Raw genomic sequence first — 14256 nt, forward strand, 5'->3', positions numbered from 1 at the left:
GTGAACACATTATTCTCCTTTAGAATCCGTACATCTAGAAAATCAATAGTATCTTGGCTCATTGTCCATGTAAACTTTACTGGACTAGGGGAGAGATTGTGCCCTTCCATTAATTTAATAAACAACTCCTGTGGCCCATTCCAAAAAATCAGTAAATCATCAATAAAACGCGTATAGAAATATATATGGGAAGAAATCTCAAAGTCACTGAAAAATAACAAATCTTCAACCATAAACATAAATGTATTGGCATACGCCGGGGCTACGGAAGACCCCATAGCGCCGCCAGTCAGCTGTAAATAATACTTATTGTCAAACATAAAATAATTACTTTTAAGTATCAGGTCCAATGCTAACAATATAATTTCAATATGGTCCTGTCTCATGGCACCATCACCCTTCAAAAGCTCACCCACAGCACGAATACCTTCATCATGGGGAATGACCGTATATAAACTTGATATGTCAGCAGTAATTAACCATAAGTCATCAGGTAAATCGTTTAGAGCCATAAGTTTATTAAGCAACATAGTGCTATCCAACAAAAAATGTTTATGTCTCTGAACCAGAGGCTGTAAAATAGAATCAAGCCATACAGATGTTGGCTGGAACAGAGAACCCCGAGCAGAGATAATTGGTCTCCCAGGAGGGGGGGTTATCCCTTTGTGTATTTTAGGGAGCGTGTATAGAATTGGAGTAATAGGGTGTGATGGTACCAGTATTGACAGCATCCTTTCCTCGATCAATGAAATATCCATAGCATGAGTAAGAACCTCAATCAGTTGTTTCCTAAAGGGAATCGTCGGATCACCCTTTAATACCTTATACACAGTTGTATCAGATAATTGACGGTAGATTTCTTTAGCATAATCAATTGAATCCTGTAAAACAATTGCTCCGCCCTTATCGGCGGGGCGAATGATCAAAGAAGCATTATTAGACAAAGTGCTAAGTGCATGTCTCTCTAGTGAGGTCAGATTAGGATATGGACACAGTTCTTTATCACTTTGTGCATCTCTTTTGACCTGATGGTCTAGTGTCCGAATAAAGGTTTTTATTGAGGCGTTATTGGAAACAGGGTCAAAACTAGACTTTTCACAGAACTGAGTTAGCTGAGGTGGTATGGAAGTGGTGTTCATACTAGAGGGCTGCTGATTTTTATGAAAATATTCCTTCAGTCTCAGTAAGCGATTGAGCTTATATTTCTCGATTTGCCATCGGAATTCATCATGAGAATTAGAAGGAATAAAAGAAAGACCTTTCTGTAGAACACTGATTTCACTACAAGATAATTTGTAAGATGACAAGTTGTAAATTATTTCCTCCGTGGGAGGGGGGGTCTTCCACTTCTTGCCCCTCTGGTTCTGCCTCCCTCTTCTAGTGTGCCGTCGTGTATAATATGTCCCCTGTTCCGGGTAGTCACGGCTAAAGGGCCAGATGGTTTTCGTCTATTTATATATCTAGGACGTTCCCCTTCACTAGAATTTTCCAATGAGGAATCAGTGTCCATTTGTGTTCTGGGATAATTACGTCTAAAAAAAAAGGCTTGCGTCGCCCATATTCAGTCTGACCCCCTGAAAGTGAAGGGGAACGTCCTAGATATATAAATAGACGAAAACCATCTGGCCCTTTAGCCGTGACTACCCGGAACAGGGGACATATTATACACGACGGCACACTAGAAGAGGGAGGCAGAACCAGAGGGGCAAGAAGTGGAAGACCCCCCCTCCCACGGAGGAAATAATTTACAACTTGTCATCTTACAAATTATCTTGTAGTGAAATCAGTGTTCTACAGAAAGGTCTTTCTTTTATTCCTTCTAATTCTCATGATGAATTCCGATGGCAAATCGAGAAATATAAGCTCAATCGCTTACTGAGACTGAAGGAATATTTTCATAAAAATCAGCAGCCCTCTAGTATGAACACCACTTCCATACCACCTCAGCTAACTCAGTTCTGTGAAAAGTCTAGTTTTGACCCTGTTTCCAATAACGCCTCAATAAAAACCTTTATTCGGACACTAGACCATCAGGTCAAAAGAGATGCACAAAGTGATAAAGAACTGTGTCCATATCCTAATCTGACCTCACTAGAGAGACATGCACTTAGCACTTTGTCTAATAATGCTTCTTTGATCATTCGCCCCGCCGATAAGGGCGGAGCAATTGTTTTACAGGATTCAATTGATTATGCTAAAGAAATCTACCGTCAATTATCTGATACAACTGTGTATAAGGTATTAAAGGGTGATCCGACGATTCCCTTTAGGAAACAACTGATTGAGGTTCTTACTCATGCTATGGATATTTCATTGATCGAGGAAAGGATGCTGTCAATACTGGTACCATCACACCCTATTACTCCAATTCTATACACGCTCCCTAAAATACACAAAGGGATAACCCCCCCTCCTGGGAGACCAATTATCTCTGCTCGGGGTTCTCTGTTCCAGCCAACATCTGTATGGCTTGATTCTATTTTACAGCCTCTGGTTCAGAGACATAAACATTTTTTGTTGGATAGCACTATGTTGCTTAATAAACTTATGGCTCTACACGATTTACCTGATGACTTATGGTTAATTACTGCCGACATATCAAGTTTATATACGGTCATTCCCCATGATGAAGGTATTCGTGCTGTGGGTGAGCTTTTGAAGGGTGATGGTGCCATGAGACAGGACCATATTGAAATTATATTGTTAGCATTGGACCTGATACTTAAAAGTAATTATTTTATGTTTGACAATAAGTATTATTTACAGCTGACTGGCGGCGCTATGGGGTCTTCCGTAGCCCCGGCGTATGCCAATACATTTATGTTTATGGTTGAAGATTTGTTATTTTTCAGTGACTTTGAGATTTCTTCCCATATATATTTCTATACGCGTTTTATTGATGATTTACTGATTTTTTGGAATGGGCCACAGGAGTTGTTTATTAAATTAATGGAAGGGCACAATCTCTCCCCTAGTCCAGTAAAGTTTACATGGACAATGAGCCAAGATACTATTGATTTTCTAGATGTACGGATTCTAAAGGAGAATAATGTGTTCACAACCACATTGTTCACCAAACCGACAGATAGAAATTCATTACTTGAATATAACAGTTGCCATCCGCGGAGCTTGAAGATGGGGTTACCCTATTCACAAATGCTCCGTGTGCATAGACTCAATAGTGATCCTGAGAGGACCATTATTCAACTAGATGTCATAATTGAGAAGTTTGCGTCAAGAGGTTATCATAGGCAACTGCTGTTGGATACCAAGAGACGGGTATTATCTATTAATAGAGCTGATTTACTTAAACGCAAAATAAAAGATAAAGATAATAAACATCGGATCCCTTGGGTATCCCAATTTACCACCATGTCATCCAATATACAGAAGAGTTCCAAAAAACTCTGGCCTTTAATTAAAACGGATCCTGAGATTGGTTTAACCAACTCCCAGTTGATGCCATGTTATTCAAGGGGGAGGAGCCTACGGGACATCTTAGTGAAAACCAATTTTGTCACACCCAGTGAGAAGAGTCAATTTCTGTCTGTTAGAAAACCTGGATGCTTTCGGTGTGGATGTGTAACATGTGGGTTTATGATTTCTGGTGATACCTTTAATCATCCACAGACAGGCAAGCCCATTAAAATAAAACATCATTTGACTTGCAATAGCTGCTTTGTAATTTATCAATTGACATGCACTTGTGCATTATCTTATGTTGGAAAAACACAAACTAAATTTAAAGAAAGGATGGCGAATCATCGCCATGCTATTAGAACTGCATTGATTAAAGGTACTAGCGAACAACCTGTAGCAAGACATTTTGCTGAGAAAAATCATCCGCTAACTACCTTAAGATACAGAATGATTGATTCTATTCCTCCGAACAACCGTGGTGGAGATCGAAACAAAAAGCTATTACAAAGGGAAGCCTATTGGATCTCTAAACTTGATGTATTGGCCCCAAAAGGGCTAAATGAATCCGTCTCGTTTACCTGTTTTCTTTAACTTGCTAAATTAGCTCAGAGGTCATTAATGTTTACATACATATAGGGGTTCAAAATATTAAAATATACAGATATTTCACTCCCTATTAATTATTATATATCATTAGCCTATGCCGGATTAGATTTATAGATATGGATTATTGTTTATTGAATTTCGCTATGCATTTCTGTGGGATAACATTTGGAAATCTTGTATTAAGTTTTATTTAGTCTATATATATAATGATCAGCGCTGTCTAAGTCTGTTTAAGTATGTTTACATGATACAGGAAGTGGCATGGTGATCCGTATTTGTAATATTGGTTGCTTGGCAACAGATGCGGTGTTGGTCACGTGGTGTGCGACGGATGACGTCATCAGGAGGCGCTGGATGCGTCATGACGTCATCTTCAGCGGGCGGTTTGAGAAACAACTCCAGCTGTTTGTGACACATGGTGATGGTGACGGGTATATAGGTGAGTGATGTATTGATTTTATTATATCTTGAAAACAGTTGAATAAACTGAAACGTTGATTTGCTGATTTTGCATTGTTGCCTGTTTCACGAGTGCCGCATCATTTGAAAACTACGTAGCTGCAAGGCTTATGCTGGCACCGGATCAAGTTACCCTGTGGATATGTGAGTGCCGGACTTTTACTAGTGTTATATATATGTGTGTATATATGTGTGTGTGTGTGTACACACACACACACCTGCGTTCCGGCACTCAGTTGATCCAACCAAGGAACTTGCTTGCTCCGGTGCCCTCCACAGAAGACACACGCCTCATATAGACAGCAAAATGAGGCGGCACTCGGAGTCAGTGTAAACAAATATAACATGTATTAAGAATGAATGTCAACGTTTCGGGGGAAGATGGGGAGTTGGTCCCCGAAACGTTGACATTTATTCTTAATACACGTTATATTTGTTTACACCGACTCCGAGTGCCGCCTCGTTTTGCTGTGTATATATATATATATATATATATATATATAATCGCAGGGTGGTGGCGGCACTCATCAGACTTGCACAGGGTCCTTAAGGCAGTGTCCGTTTATTGACCATTAGGCCGTCATGTTTTGGGGATATACCACGGACACTGTGCAAGTCTGAAGAGTGCCGTCACCACCCTGCGATTATTTAGTGGCACTCAGAGACTCGAAAATAGTGAACTGTCCCAAGGGGGTGCTTTTATTAATTTATGTTTCGGGGGTGATTTCCCCTTCTTCAGGACCTGAAAGGAAGACCATCCCCAAAATGTAGATTAATGAAACCACCCTGTTGGGATATTTTACTATTTAGGAGTCTCCGAGTTCTGCCTGTTCATTCCTGCCTGCATATTTTGGGGCACATACCCCCTAGGAGTGGCCTGGAACACGTTACCCTAAGGGGATCCTGGAGTGCTGGGGAATATTGTGTGTGTGTGTGTGTATGTATGTGTGTATATATATATAATGCTCAAAGTGGGCCAGTATACACTGGAATAGATTTCAAATGGTGACGCCACGGTCATAGGGACCGAAGGCCATCTCCACACAGCCCTGGGCTTCCTCCTCTTCACCGCTGCCGCCCATGTCCTCCGCCGCTGCCGCCCATGTCATCCTCCGCTACGCCATCCAGGGCCTTCTCCTGGTCACCACCACTGCCCAGGGCCTTCTCTTCACTGCCGCTGACTTCAACCTCTGCACCGCCGCTGAACATAGCCCCATCAGCTGCTCAGGTACTGTCCCTCTGTCACTCTTTCTGTCCCTCTGTCACTCTCCCTGTCCCTGCTGTCACTCTCTCTCTGTCCCTGCTGTCACTCTCTGTCACTCTCCCTGTCCCTGCTGTCACTCTGTCTGTCACTGTCCCTGCTGTCTCTCTGTCACTGTCCCTGCTGTCACTCTCCCTGTAACTATGTCCCTGCTGTCACTCTCCCTGTCCCTGAATTTTGGATCATACTGTGTGGGGTAATGTGAATTTTGGATCATACTGTGTGGGGTGATGTGAATTTTGGATCATACTGTGTGTGGAAATGTGAATTTTGGGGGATAATGTGGGTGAGGTAATGTGAGTTTTGGCTCATACTGTGTGGGGTGATGTGAATTTTGGATCATACTGTGTGCGGAAATGTGAATTTTGGGGGGTAATGTGGGTGGGGTAATGTGAATTTTGGCTCATACTGTGTGGGGTAATGTGAATTTTGGCTCATTCTGTGTGGGGTAATGTGAATTTTAGCTCAGTCTGTGGGGTATATTTACTAAGGTCCCGATTTTGACCGAGATGCCGTTTTTTCTTCAAAGTGTCATTTCGGTAATTTAATAAGCAAAAATCTCGGCAGTGATGAGGGCATTCGTAATATTTTGGAAGTCCTAGGAAAAAATCACGAATCAATACACCATTGGTCAAATACGCCTGCAATTTGGTAGAAATCGGTAATTTACTAAAAAGTGCAAATCACAAACACTGCCGACAATAGCCAAACACTGCCATGCTGAAATACAATTCGTGAAAAAGTGCTAAAAAAAAACAGACCTGCTTTTTTATCCCGTGTTTGGATAGGCATGCACGGATCCATGAGATCCGTGCATGTTTATCAGTGGGAAGGGGATGGGAAAGTGTTATTTTCTTTAAAAAAAAATGCGTGGGGTCCCCCCTCCTAAGCCAAACCAGCCTCGGGCTCTTTGAGCCGGCCCTGGTTGCAAAAATATGGGGGGAAAAATGATAGAGGTTCCCCATATTTAAACAACCAGCACCGGGCTCTGCGCCTGGTCCTGGTTCCAAAAATACGGGGGACAAAAAGCGTAGGGGTCCCCCGTATTTCTGAAACCAGCACCGGGCTCCACTAGCCAGATACATAATGCCACAGCCGGGGGACACTTTTATATAGGTCCCGGCGGCCCTGGCATTACATAACCAACTAGTCATCCCTGGCCGGGGTACCCTGGAGGAGTGGGGACCCCTTCAATCAAGGGGTCCCCCCCCTCCAGCCACCCAAGGGCCAGGGGTGAAGCCCGAGGCTGTCCCCCCTATCCAAGGGCTGCGGATGGGAGGCTGATAGCCATTTTGTAAAAAAAAGAATATTGTTTTTAGTAGCAGTACTACAAGTCCCAGCAAGCCTCCCCCGCAAGCTGGTACTTGGAGAACCACAAGTACCAGCATGCGGAGGAAAACCGGGCCCGCTGGTACCTGTAGTACTACTACTAAAAAAATACCCCAATAAAAACATAAGACACACACCTTGAAAGTATAACTTTAATGCATACATCCACACCTCCATATACACATACTTACCTATGTTCACACGAGGGTCGGTCCTCTTCTCCATGTAGAATCCATGGTGTACCTGTTGAAAAAATTATACTCACAAAATCCAGTGTAGATGGCTCTTCTTGTAATCCATTTGTAATCCAGGTACTTGTCAAAATAAAAAAACGGACACCCGACCTCGCACTGAAAGGGGCCCCATGTTTTCACATGGGACCCCTTTCCCCGAATGCCAGAAACCCCCTCTGACTTATGTCCTAGAGGGTTCCATCAGCCAATCAGGGAGCGCCACATTGTGGCACCCTCCTGATTGGCTGTGTGCTCCTGTACTGTATGACAGGCAGCACACGGCAGTGTTACAATGTAGCGCCTATGCGCTCCATTGTAACCAATGGTGGGAACTTTGTGGTCAGCGGTGAGGTTACTTTCGGTCAACCGCTGACCACAAATTTCCCACCATTGGTTACAATGGAGCGCATAGGCGCTACATTGTAACACTGCCGTGATTTTAACACTGATTTTTTTTTAATAAAAGGTGCACAATCTCTCAGATCCGGCCGAGATTCATTGTATTAAAGTCGGCAGTGTTTTACAAGTCACTCACGTAAAACACTGCCAAAAAAAACGAATGACATCGACATCGGTAAAACCGAAAATGCAGAATACGACAGCTTAGTAAATTAGTCGTACTTATTTCAAAAAGTTGCAAATTTACACTTTCGATGTCATTCGTGATTGAACTTTGACCTCAAACGGGAAAATACGATTTTTAGTAAATATACCCCTGTGTTGCATAATGAGACTTTTGGCTCATACCATGTGGTAAATTTACTAAGATGGGAGTTCTATTTAAGATGGGATGTTGCCCATAGCAACCAATCAGATTCCAGGTATTATCTTCTAGAAGGTGCTAGGTAAATGAGAAGTAGAAGCTGATTGGTTGCTATGGGCAACATCCCATCTTAAATAGAACTCCCACCTTAGTAAATTTACCCCCATGTTGCATAATGTGAATTTTGGCTCATTCCGTGTTGCATAATGTGAATTTTGGCTCATGCAGTGTTGGATAATGTGAATTTTGGCTCATGCAGTGTGGCATAATGTGTAAGGGGCACTAGTACTAGATGGTATAAGGGGTCCTACTATTGTGGTGCATAATGTGTATAAGGGGTATATGATGTGGTACACTACACTTAAGGACATGCCCCCTTTTGAGTGGCCACACCTCATTTTCCCTGAGTGCACGCGCCTTTGGCGCGCACATAATTGCAACCTTCACTTTTCCATACCCCCACTTCACAATTTCCACTATGACCACTATATATAATATATGTGTGTGTGTGTCTCTTCTACTGGTGGGATGTCTTGAGAAAGGTTACGTTAAGTTTTTGTCTGCATTGGTGATGTGAGTAAATAAAACCTGCTGAAAAGTCCCTGGTGAGTGCACCTCTTCTTATTGGAATGGATATATATTATGGTATACTGGGTTAGCATTTTTTGGATATATATATATATATTATAGGCCCTACTGTATGGCATAATGTGTATAAGCGGTGCTACTGTGTAGCGTAACGTGAAACAACGGACATAACTGTGCTGTGTAATGTTAGTAAGGAATGCTACTGAGTGGTGTAATTTGTATTTGAGTACTATTGAGTGGCCACGCCCCCTTTTTGGCACATGCGCCTTCGATATTTCAAATATGGGCAGGTGTGGGGCGCCAGTCCTTTACTTTGCCAGGGGCGCTCAGACCCCTAGATACACCCCTGTATATCAGTGACAGCTGCACAGTACCACATGTGCAATCCTTTGTAAAGCATGTAATTCTCAGTATATGTTATTGACAGCTATGCCATAACACACCTGTAATACCATATACTGTGTAATTCTCAGTATACAATATTACAGAAGCGCTCCCTATATTATATTGTGGTTACTGCAATGCTCTCTTAGGGGTGTTAGGGTGCAGGAACGGCAAAAGTATGGTTAGGTACCGGGGAGGGAGGGTTAGTTTTAGGTACTTAGGATGGGGTGTGAGGGTTAGGCACCAAGTGCGGAGGGCTTGGTTTAGGCAGTGGGGAAGGGAGGGTTAGGGTTAGACACCACCCGGGAGGGTTAGGTTTAGGCATCCACAAGCAGGGGTTAAAGTGGGGGGGAACGAGGTGGAACTGAGTTCCACCACATGTAATGGTAAGGGGAACTAGTTCCACCACCTCCATTGCCCTGCACAGTAATTCCAATAGAAAAACTTGACCCATTACCTACATCAATAGATGATGCAGTCGGCACTAGTGCTACTGATGAGCTGCAGCCACCTCCCCCTTCCTCAGGTCCTGGTGGCTCCATGGTCCTTCTCCATTTACAGCTCACCCCTCCGGGTACTCACACACGCTGGGGTAAATTTACTAAGATGAGAATTCTATTTAAGATGGGATGTTGCCCATAGCAACCAATCAGATTCTACTTCTCACTTATCTAGGACCTTCCAGAAGATAATACATAGAATCTGATTGGTTGCTATGGGCAACATCCCATCTTAAATAGAACTCCCATCTTAGTAAATTTACCCCATTGTGTCTGTTGGACAGTAATCATCCCCTCCTCAGGTCCCAGTGGCCACCTTTTCCGGCACGACGTATGTGATGTCATGCTGTCACTGCTGCTGAAGTGAAGAGGAGCCATAAAGAAGAGCAGGCTCCGTGCATCTTGAAGACAAGATAAGAGGGGGCTAGAAGAAAAGAGAGGTGGGGAAGCTGCTGGAGGGATACAGGGCATGGAGCCACTGGAGGGACACAGTCGGTGAGCTGCTGGAGTGACAGTGGCAGAGATGTGTATAAGGGGCACTACTGTGAGCATTATGTGTATAAGAGGCACTACTGTGGTCATTATGTGTAAGGGGCACTACTATTGGGGGCATTATGTGTACGGGGCACTACTACTGTGGGCATTTCTATTTATAAGCTGCACTACTAATGTGGGCATTTTGTGTATACGTGGCACTACTGTGGTCATTATGTGTAAGGGGCACTACAAATGTGGTCTTTATGTGTAAGGGGCACTATTTCTGTTTGAATTGTGTATAAGGGGCACTACTGTGGGCATTGTATGTAAGGGGCACTACTGTGTGGCATTACATGCAAAGAGAAGCATTACCATGTTGTATAACATGAATCAGGAGCACTACATGTGGTGTAATGTGAATAAGATTGTGCTATTGTGTGGTTGGGGATACTATTGTGTGACCACACAGCTTCTTTGTTTGATCAATGCGCCTAATTAAGATCTGATCGCTGTGGGAGTGTATTTTAGCTATGCAAGTGTGCGATCGCATGTGTAGCAGACCTGCTCAAACTGATTTTGTGCAGTCTCTGCTCAGCCCAGGACTTACTTAGCCGCTGCAATCACATCAGCCTGTCCGGGACCGGAATTGACGTTAGACACCCTCCCTTCCAACGCTTGGACACGCCTGTGTTTTTCCAGACACTCCTTGAAAATGGTCAGTTGCCACCCATAAATGCCCTCTTCCTCTCAGTCACCTTGCGATCGCCCGTGCGATCGCTTTTTTCGCACCATCCCTTCGCTATGCACCAATTTCCGTTGCTGCGGTCTGCCACGCCTGCGCATTGCGGTGCATACGCATACGCATTTCAGACCTGATTGCAGGCTGTGAGAAAACGTAGCCTAGTGATCAGGTCTGAATTACCCCTAATGTCCCATTATAAAGTATGGCAAGTATGGCACTTATTTATAGTTTGCAGGGGGGGGGGGGGGCAAAAACAATAGCACTGGCCCTGGCCTCACTTAATGTGAGAGTGGGAAGGGAGACGGGGTAGGTGGTAGCAGGGGCAGATTGGGAACAAAAAGTGGCCCTGGAAAAATTTGTACTAGTGGCCCCACATGGGCAGCACCAGAGGTGTAAGGTCTAGCCATGGGCCATGGCAGCAGCACCCTCCTCCCAAGACTTTCCAGATAGTGGGCATGTCCAGCATCAAGGGGGATGTTAAAAATAAATAAAATTAAATATGAGCACATTATGTGATACACCTTCAGAAGTTAGGAAACTATATCTTTCTTTAGAAAGATATATTTTCTTGCTCATTACACCAACCGTATCCCAATCACTATTCACTCAATCTTATATGTCAGCCAAGCAGGCAGACAGAGCATACACTAGATCATCTGCAATCACAGGCTAAGTGGCAAAGTAATTTTCATATATGCAAATTATTTAGCATCTTATTCATTATGTCTATAAACAGGACCACATGTCCTCAAACAAAACAGGCCCCACGGGTGCGTCGGCCCACAGGGAATCATCCCTGTAAACCCTATGGCCAATCCGCCTCTGGGTGGTGGGTAAAATGAGTTCCACCACCTCTCCAGGACCACTTTAAGCCCTGCCCACAAGTGAGGATTAGGGTTAGGAGGATAGGGGGCAGGGGAGGGTTAGGGTACTTTACAGGGGGCTGTTGGGATTGGGGCCCAGAGATTTCGGTGTACCAAGCCCCAAGATTTCTATTGCCGGCCATGCCAACAGTCCAGGTTTAAAGTGTAACCATGTTTGTGCACAGGGGGTGTATTCAAAGTGCCTGAGATACTAATTAGTTATTTGGGCTTAATTGATATCTTTAAAACCTGAGCTGTTAGCGTGCCTTGAGACTGAGTTTGGGCACCACTGATCTAAGAAATAGAGTTGGAGGAAAGAAGTACGCAGATCTTATGGTTCTTTGGCACTTTTAAAAAATATTGATATTATTGCAGTTTCACAGAACAACTAAACCCATGTATTGAAATGTTTATATGTTACATAAAAATAAAACATCCTGCTAACTCTTAAACCCCATACACACTGGGCGAGACACTAAACAAGATGAACGATAATGATCTTTTTTAAAAGATCTATTGTTCATATAGTCTAGTGTGTACGCCTAAACAATGAATGATGCGCTTACACGGGGGTCATTCTCATTCAGGCATTATCTACTGAACATGCAGCTAAACTTTAACTATATCATTGAGCTACATGTTTGGGGAGTGCAGAGGATGACATCACTGAATGATATAGTTCATCAATATTGTTCAGTATGTATGTACTGGCGATCTCCCCTAATTAGCAATCAATGATATATCGCTGATTGCTTATTAAGGAAGGTTGCCCAGTGTGTATGGGGCTTTACATTGCAGTGTTGTTGAAAGATAAGTGTTTTGGAGTATATACTTCTCATCGCCATAACAAATGGCACAATATGTCCTGCTTTTCAATCTGTAGTAAAGGGGCAAATGACGACATGGACAAAAAAAATCATCTACAGCAAAATAGAACATATCATTTATTTTTCTTCACACTTGCTTTGATTTGTGTATTTTTGGCCCTGGGAGTGACAAAACTGTATTGTAAATTTCTAAATACATAGTAAGGTAATCAGGTGTTATATCTGCACCTCAGCTAATGTCCCATTGTCATTTGATGCAAGATAGAGAAACTCCGTCTCCATCTGGGATGGGTACTTACCTCCACCCATAACATAAGGATTGCAGCACTCTTGCCTGGACCAACTTCTGGATTTAAACCAGCTGGAAATCTGACTGTGGATCTTCCCAGGACAACCTTAGCATATCCTCCAACTGTACCTTTTTAATAGGTACAGTACCTTTTTTTTATGGTCTGTACCTATTTTTGGCTCTCCAAACTTCCATTGAAAGTATAGGAAAAGGGGCGTGACCACGCCCCCCCTTTTACCCGTGGCCACGCCCCTTTTTCCAATTTGTACCAATTTTTGTGTGTAAAATGTTGGAGGGTATGCCTTAGTGATTTTGAGTGAGTCAACTACGGACCCTGTAATCAACTTGATGGCTCCGACATTACGTGCGACATATACATGCTCAAGGGAATATCCCTCCATCGGTGCATGGATGTGGTAAATATGAACTAATATTGTACAGTCCTATCCATATAAAGGAAGCATTGCACTCAGGGTTGGTTCTATATCGGAGGGGCTGAAGGGACCTTGTGACGTATTGAGGGGAGGAGCTACGTCACCAGGGGGAGGAGCTACGGGCGAACAGGGTACCCGAAAAGTACGCTCGCCACGCTTCGGGCACGGTGGCTCGCTCCGCTCCGCTTCGCTCACCACCTTATTACTAAAGGTAATAGTTGGTGGCGTGGATAGTAGAGGAACTATCCCCCGCTGGCCTAGCTCCTCCCCCTTGCATCGTAACTCCTCCCCCTTACGGAAAAGGTCCCTTAGCCCACTTGATTCTAGCATCTACCGGTAGATGCTAGAATCAAGTGGGCTAAGGGACCTTTTCCGTCTGGGGGAGGAGTCACAACACAAGGGGGAGGAGCTAGGCCAGCGTGATAGTTCCTCTACTATCCACGCCACCAACTATTACCTTTAGTAATCAGGTGGCGAGCAAAGCGTGCCCGCGAGGGTACTTTTCGGGTACCCTGCTCGCCCGTAGCTCCTCCCCCTGGCGACGTGTCTCCTCCCCTAGATACGTCAGAAGGTCCCTTCTCCCACTCCGAAATAGAATCAACCCAGCCCCCTACCCCATATTACACCCAGTCAGTGCCACATTACATTCCCCCCATTACACACAGCAGTCACCTGGCTATGTTGTTCCTTCCTCTTAGGAGCAGACTGGAGGACGACCCCAGGACAGTGTGGGAAGGCAGCAGTGAGAGCTGAGGAGCAGAGCGAGAGGTCAGCTTCTGCTGCTGCTGGCCTCATACACGCAGCTCTCTCTCTCTGAGTGTAGTGGGAGGGGCCAGCCACAGGAAGCACACCCCTGATTGAGACTGCTTCCTTGTCACTGTGCAGTGTGCCTAGCAAGACGGACACTGCCGCCCCCGAAGTCTCCCGTGCAGGTGCTGGGCCCTCCGGACTTGCACATGCGCAGTGCTGATTTTCGGTGAGGACCCTGAAAATCCGGGGGGCAGGCAAGTTTTGGGGGGCAGCGGGAGGCTCACTTAAAAATCGGGAGCATCCCGCTGAATGGGGGAGGGTAGGCAAGTCT

The 14256-nt window shown here is 44.3% G+C and overlaps 1 long non-coding RNA gene across 1 annotated transcript in view; it reads right to left on the minus strand.

Annotated features, from left to right (window-relative positions):
- LOC135050910 (uncharacterized) overlaps positions 1-13975 on the minus strand; it is a 164475-nt gene extending 150500 nt beyond the window's left edge. The window contains exon 1 of the long non-coding RNA XR_010241918.1: positions 13848-13975. This is a non-coding gene — a long non-coding RNA (uncharacterized LOC135050910). The remainder of the gene's footprint in view (positions 1-13847) is intronic.
- Positions 13976-14256: the final 281 nt, after the last annotated feature.

The sequence above is a fragment of the Pseudophryne corroboree genome, chromosome 2 (genome assembly GCF_028390025.1).
Source record: "Pseudophryne corroboree isolate aPseCor3 chromosome 2, aPseCor3.hap2, whole genome shotgun sequence".
NCBI classification, from domain to species: Eukaryota; Metazoa; Chordata; class Amphibia; order Anura; family Myobatrachidae; genus Pseudophryne; species Pseudophryne corroboree.